This window comes from Myripristis murdjan, chromosome 24 (genome assembly GCF_902150065.1).
Source record: "Myripristis murdjan chromosome 24, fMyrMur1.1, whole genome shotgun sequence".
In the NCBI taxonomy this organism is placed as follows: Eukaryota; Metazoa; Chordata; class Actinopteri; order Holocentriformes; family Holocentridae; genus Myripristis; species Myripristis murdjan.
In genome coordinates, this window is record NC_044003.1 from 3,472,316 (window position 1) to 3,479,615 (window position 7,300).

Below are 7,300 nucleotides of genomic sequence, written 5' to 3' on the forward strand. Positions count from 1 at the left end.
CCAGGGGCGGAGCCGGCAGGGGGGCCCGGGCCGGCAGGGGGGCCCGGGCCGGCAGCTGCCACCCTGAAAACAGGCCGTGCCCCCCCACAGCTGCCACCCCAGTTTGCACAATCAAATATTAAAAAATGTAAATGTTGTTTCTGTTGGGAAAATTTACAAAAAGTGAAACTTTGCTGTCGGAGTGCCAGTGAATGTGTCATGAGAACGTTCCTCTCATGTTCCTGTCTGGATCTCAGCAGAGACAGAACCAGAACCACCGATCCGACCAGAACCAGATCAGTTTGACTTTCACTCCCTGGACAAACTACAAGAACCACGTCACGGCTCGGGATTCAAACGCTTTGTGGTGTTTGATCGTCAGCAGAAGTCAATTTCTTTCGATGTTTCTTTCTTTCTCTCTGCCAGCCTTTAGCTTCCTCATTAATATTTCTCTAGATCCGCTCCTGCACAAAACCTAAACTAAAAAAAAATAAGAAAAATCCATCTGCTAAACCAGGGGTCGGGAACCTATGGCTCGCGAGCCAGATGTGGCTCTTTTGATGATAACATCTGGCTCGCAGATTTCGGGTTTTAAAATATTATCGTTTGTTTAAATCCATCCATCGATTTTCTACTGCTCATGTCTTGTTCAGAGTTGCAGTTGCATGAGCGATTGTCTATTATTTTAATTGGATGATAATAGCCTACGTTGGCCGTTACTGGGCCGTTGCTGGGTGCACAGGTACACGCCCCCTTTTGCATCAGTTGGCTCGGTCATTAGCTCAAAGCTAACCCTTCGACGGAGAAGATGGCGAAAAGAAAAAAAGATGACGAGTATCGGTGAGTATTATAACAACATTATTTAAAAGAATAAATTAAGACGCTTGTTATGCTCACATTTAATTGAATTCAGTCTTAAAATATATTATATGGCTCTCACTGAAACAAATTTCCAAAAATTGTGCTTTTATGGCTCTCTGAGTCAAAAAGGTTCCCGACCCCTGTGCTAAACTATAACTTGTGCTGGAAGGCCTTCATCAAACATATAAATACATCATGTATGCATATTATATTCTATAAACATTTTGCAGATATTTTTCTTTGCACATAGAATCTGTGTGAAAGGTTCAAATGTGAAAGGTCTATAGATATATTTTAGTTTTTATTACTCTTATAGGGTATCCATTGTTTTTTTTTTCTTTTTTCTTGCTTTTTTTTTTTTTGCATCAAACAAATTTATCAGTTTGCTAAAGATTTATATTTCTGTCCTCTGGTGTTAAGAGATAGATTTTGTGTAGTTTTACTGTCGTTCCTGTGTCTGGATGACCTGCTGCTGGAACACAAGAATTTACCAGTTTGGGATCAATACAGTACATCTATCTATCTATCTATCTATCTATCTATCTATCTATCTATCTATCTGTCTATCTATCTATCGATCTATGTATCTATCTATCTATCTATCTATCTATCTATGTATCTATCTATCCATACAGCTGCAAAACTTTCTGATATCATTTGACTACACAAACACACACACACACACACACACACACACACACACGCAATTGACAAATTAAAGGTTCAGGTTCAAACTGCATTCGTGCTAATAGAACCAACTCTTCTGTATTCAGTTTTTATTTCTTGTCCAAGTTGATTTGTTTTTATTGTAAATACTGAATATTCACCTGTGCAGCCCGCCGTCTGTTTCACCTTAGATTAACGCTCGTCTCTCATTGGCTAACTGCACCTGTCAGACCGGCCTGTCCTCCTGTTTGATCTGCTCGTCACGGCAGCGAGGAGCAACACCGGTGAAAAGAGGAAGAAAAGAAGGAAGAGGAGGAAGAGGAGCTCGAGTGAAACATCAGCAGCGTGACGGTGCGACTGAGTCAGGAAGCAGCTGAACCCGAGCACATTCATCTGATCTCTTTCAAAAATACAATAACGGCAATGAGCAACTCAACAAGACATGAACTAAACATTACATTAGTAAAAAGTTATGAGAAAATGACTAACAATTTAGCTAAAAAGAAAGAAAGAAGGACAAGTAAAGCAAAGCAAAAAAAAAAAAAGAAACAAGAAAATGACCTGAAATTAAACAGTCATGAAAATAAAACAATTTTTTTTAAAAAAGACCTGAAAATTAGCAAAAAAAAGATTTTTCTTCCTTCTGTGACATAACTTTAAGTATATAATTATAATTATTATAAATATTCAGTTTTTTTTTTTTTTTTTTACAAAAAATAACTCAATTATCTATGACTTTCTCTCTCTTGGGCAATTCACAGGTAATTTTCTTTCTTTCTTTCTTTCTTTCTTTCTTTCAGATAATTTTCAGCTCATTGTCTTGTAACCTTTTACTAATTTCTTGGATTAATTCTCAGGTAATTTCCTGCTCAGTTGCTTGTTGCCTTTTTCCTCTCAACCTTTTAAGCATCGAAACACAACAAATCTGATGTGGATCCAGATTTCAAAGAGTTAACAGAACCAAATCTGGCAGAACCGGTTCTATGTGTGCTGTGCGGACGTGTGAAGTGAGGACCTTTTAGACCAGGGGTGTCAAACTGGTGCCATGGAGGGCCACAAGGCTGCAGGTTTTCATTCCAACCGAAAACTCCACCAGGTGATTTCACTGATCACCCCACCTCCAAGCAGAGAGAAGGGACTAATCAGTGAAATCACCTGGTGGAGTTTTCGGTTGGAGTGAAAACCTGCAGCCTCTCGGCCCTCCATGGCACCAGTTTGCCACCCCTGTTTTAGACTGAACCGGTGACAGTCGTCGCTGGACTCACCACGTGACGTGACAGAGCGACTCACCGATTTTTATTTTGTGTTTCTGTCTGTTGAGTCCAGATGGTCCTCTTGTATCTCTCCATTCACCTCCATCACAAAACATTTTGACAAAATAAAACCCAACGAGACCCGGTTCCCATTTTTATCTGAACTGGAAAGTAGATCCGGCAGGTTGCGACTGCAGGAAACGTCCACTCAGTAATCTTGCACCAACCTGACAGCAGGTTCACAAATAACTAATTACACGAAAGAAAAAACAGTGCCAGGAAGAAAAGAGTTGTTTAATTTTGTCATAAAGTGGGAACTGGGACTTGTTGTTGTTTATATTTCATAATCCTGTTTATTGGTGTTTGGTTCTGTGCTGACAGTGTTATTTCGGGAGCTGTGTCGTTGTGGAAATGAATAGAGAGACAGAGAACAATGACATTAACATTAATGTCATTGTTCTCTTTAATACACACTATTGCTAATATGCAACACTAACATTTTTATTTATCAGTTGTCTTTTATTGATTGTAATTGTTTCATTTTTAACATGAATTCATCCGTTCATTTGTTAATTTTCCAAGCTGCTTATCCTCATTAGGGTGTCGGGGAGCTGGAGCTGAATTCTTTTTAACAATACTAGGTTTTTTTTTAAATTAATTGATGCTCTGTTTCTATTCTATTTATTAAATCTATAACCTATTATAGTAGCAAGTCGGTGTGTTCTAAATGTCAGAACGCTACCTTCTATTTTTAGCTTTTACTCACTGCTACATATTTCATCTCTTTTAGTATTATATTATTTTATCTTGTGCTCCTGTCCACCCAATTACTTTTAATCTACTATTCAGAGCTTTTAATTTAATTAATTAATTTGTTTGTTTGTTTAATTGTATACTCATTTTATTACTACTTTTAGTTTGCTATTTTGAGTTTGATTGATTTCGTATTGGTCTCAATCATCGTGCTTCTGCTGTTTCTTCATGGCGAATTGATGAGATTGATGACGGCTTTTCCTCAGCTCCTGTTTTTATTGTCTTTTTTTGTTTTTTGTTTTTTTTGAGGGGGTGGAATATTGTTTTCATGTTTTAATGTGGGAAGCACTTTGTGTTACATGTTCTGTATGAAAAGTGCTATATAAATAAAGTCTCACTGATTGATTGATTGATTGATTGACTGTTTGATTGAGTAATACGTCATATCCAAGTGGTCTTTCCCTTTAACAAACTTTATCTTATCTCACTATTACTGACACACATGAACATTCATTCCCATTAATAAACACTATTAACAGCTGCTGTCATCCTCTGTCATGAACATACACCATTATTGACATGCATCGTCAGCATACACACCACCGTTAACACACACATACATACACACACACACACACACACATACACCATGGCTGTAACACATACCATCTCTGACTGTGCTGTGCTGCTCTAGTCTCGCCTCACATCGCTGCACACTCTGAAAACCCTTCCATAATTTACAAAAAACAACAAAACTCAGAAATCATAAAACACAGACGTGGTGACGATTTTTGTCCCCGTGTCCCACATTTCCTCCCGTGACCCCGTGCAGGGCCCCGACCCGCGGGCTGAGCCACGGCTGAGCTCCAGATAGCGAGCGGCCAGCCTGAGACGAGGCTTTTCGGGGGATGGATATGTACAGTAGATGAAGGCAGAGCCGAGCGCTGCGGGCTGATGGGAGTCTGCGTGACACTAATTCGGACGGACTGCCGGAGTTATTTGAGGACGGGGTCTGGTAGGGACAAAAAGGCTCCGGTACAGTATGAACACTTCTCTGCTCAGATGCGTGGCCGTGATGAGTTATCATCATCGTCCTCCTCCTCTACACAATGAGGAGAGCCAAACCCTTATGAGAATCTCAGATGACAACGCTACTGTAAGTCCCTACAGCAATATTATAACACAGATGATAATAAACACCATGACATGCAATATTAATAATAATAATGATAATAACTGTCAACTCACAGCTGACATGTTGCTCTGATATTATAGGCTGATTGCAGCAATATTATAGGAGATAATCTAGATTATACTCACATTATTGCTTAATGTGCTAAAAAGGCATTTTTAAGCAACAGTCATACAAATGCAATCCCAAATCCTATTGTTTTTAATTTTAAAATTGGAAAATATTATACGAATGTTATCCGTTAAAAGCTAATATAGGATAGTCATATTATTAGAATGGTAACACTGGGAATAAAAAAAATAAAATGCAATGAAGCCACTGAAAAAAAAAAAAATCACTATACATGTAACCATAAAGGGAAATACTGTGGGAGTATTATAGGACAGATTCACAGGAACACCATGAGAGTCTACAGAGAGCATATAGGAGTCCCTGTCACAAGATGCTGCACGTCTCCATAGTGATATCACAGAGATATTATAGTAATACTGAGTGTCACTAACAGTATCAGACACCTCAGGAATATGATAAGATAGTGTTGCCATAGGAAACAATGCCACTGTAAACTCACTGTTGAACAGTACAGAGCCACTGCACTGTCTTCCATACAGTTCAATTAAACAGGAATACCAGAGGAACAATGCAAAGCACTGACATAACCAGTGCCTAATGTGAAATTATAAGAAATTTGATGAGAATATTGATTAACTCTGACACACTAAGTATCGCCTGTATTATAGCAATATTAAACATAGGCATGCCATAAGAGGAAAATGTCACACAAACTCAGCATAGAGCAGCAGAGCCTACAGAAGCACTATAGGGTTATTATAGGGATAAAAGAGAACATGAGCAGCTGAATATTATAGGAATATTACAGGAGCACCGCTGACATTACAGAGGCACCATATGAGACAATGACAGCCTAAACTCCCTATTGAGCATCCACAGACACACCGCAAGACACTATAGGAATATTATAGGAACACCACAGGAATATTACAGCGGCCAGACAGCAGCGGCGGCCCGAAGAACAGACAAGAACAGGATGAACAGAATGGAAGAAAAGAAATAAAAACCTACTGAAATGGCGACGACAGAGTCTCTCTCCTCTCTCTCTCTCCCTCTTCCTCCTCCTCTCCTCCTCTGGTCGGAAAGTCTGCAGCCAGCCTCCTTCTCTCTCTCCCTCTGCCTCCCTCCCTCCCTCTGCGTCTTGCTGCTCTCTCTCTCTCTCTCTCTCTCTCTCTCTGTGTCTGTCAGTGTCTCTCTACCTCTCTCTCTCTGGCCATGCCTTCACTAGTGTAAGGAGAGATGGATGGAGAGAGAGAGAGAGAGAGAGAGACCCAGACAGACAGACGGGGAGGAGAGGAGGAGGAGGAGGAGGAGGAGGATGCTGATGATGAAGATGATGAAGATGGAGGGGAACAGACACTGCAGCAGCAACAGAAGAAGAAGCAGCAGCAGCAGAAGAAGAAGAAGACGGCGGGTTTACCTCTCTCTCCTCCTCTTCTCCTCCTCCTCCTCCTCTTCGCTCTCTCTCTCTCCCTCTCTCTCTCTCTCTCTCTCTCTCTCTCTCTCTCGGTCGCTCGCTTGCTTGCTCGTCTCGCGGGGGCGCGCCAAACCTGGCGGAGGCGCGCAGAGCCTGAGAGGTAGCGGGGGCGCGCAGGCTGCAAGGCTGCCAATGCATTTCCTTCCTCTCTCTACCACTCCTCTCTCTCTCTCTCTCTCTCTCTCTCTCTCTCTCTCTCTCTCTCTTTCTCACTCTCTCTCTCATTCCTGAATTAATTCCAAGCGCGTAGACGGCGCGTGCGCGCATGTCTATGTGTGTGTGTGTGTGTGTGTGTGTGTGTGTGTGTGTGTGTGTGTGTGTGTGTGTGTGTGTGTGTGTATGTGTATGTGTGTGTGTGTGTGTGTGGAGTTGCCGTCTCCCCACAGCGTGAGCCCCGCTGGAGTCTCTGGAGCGGAATGGATGCAGCAGTGCGTGTGTGTGTGTGTGTGTGTGTGTGTGCGTGTGTGCGCGCGCGCATGTGTATGTGCGTGCGTGCGTGTGTGTGTATACGCGCGCGCGGCACATCATGGAAAATCAAACCAACACCCAAAGAGTGACTGCAGGGCTGCCACACACACACACACACACACACACACACACACACACACGTACGCACGCACGCGAACACGCACGCGAACTTGTGCGCGCGCACAGTCTCTATAAGCGCTGAAATGCGTCAGACTCTAATTCCCTTTGTTCAGTCTGTGTGAACAAAGGAATCACATCTAATCACCTCTCACTTCTGTCATTATTGTTGTTGTTGTTGTTGTTGTTGTTGTTGTTATTATTATTGTTTACAATCCCGCCCTTCAGGTTTTGGTTTAGTATTCCTCGTGTCAGTCCTCCAGAGGTGCGTGCAGGCCAGCCGTACATCAGTGTATGTGAATGTTACCGGAGAGGAGCAGGAAGGCCGCTCGGTCCTGTGAGGTCAGTGTGAGCAGTCACATCATAAAGCCTGCAGGAATATTACAGACACGGAGCAGGAAATAAAACACTAAGATAATTAACTCACTCTGTAAACCATAAACACAGCTCAGCCCACCACAG

General features: G+C 42.0%; 1 protein-coding gene across 1 annotated transcript in view; it reads right to left on the reverse strand.

Moving 5' to 3' along the window:
* The window catches only part of myt1la (myelin transcription factor 1-like, a), an 80,153-nt gene extending 73,725 nt beyond the window's left edge, over positions 1–6,428 (reverse strand). Inside the window, exons 1-3 of the mRNA XM_030047179.1 lie at positions 6,412–6,428; positions 6,197–6,205; positions 5,788–5,809 (exon numbers count right to left, since the gene is read on the reverse strand). The gene's annotated coding sequence lies outside the window, so the exon portion shown is untranslated. The remainder of the gene's footprint in view (positions 1–5,787; positions 5,810–6,196; positions 6,206–6,411) is intronic.
* Positions 6,429–7,300: the final 872 nt, after the last annotated feature.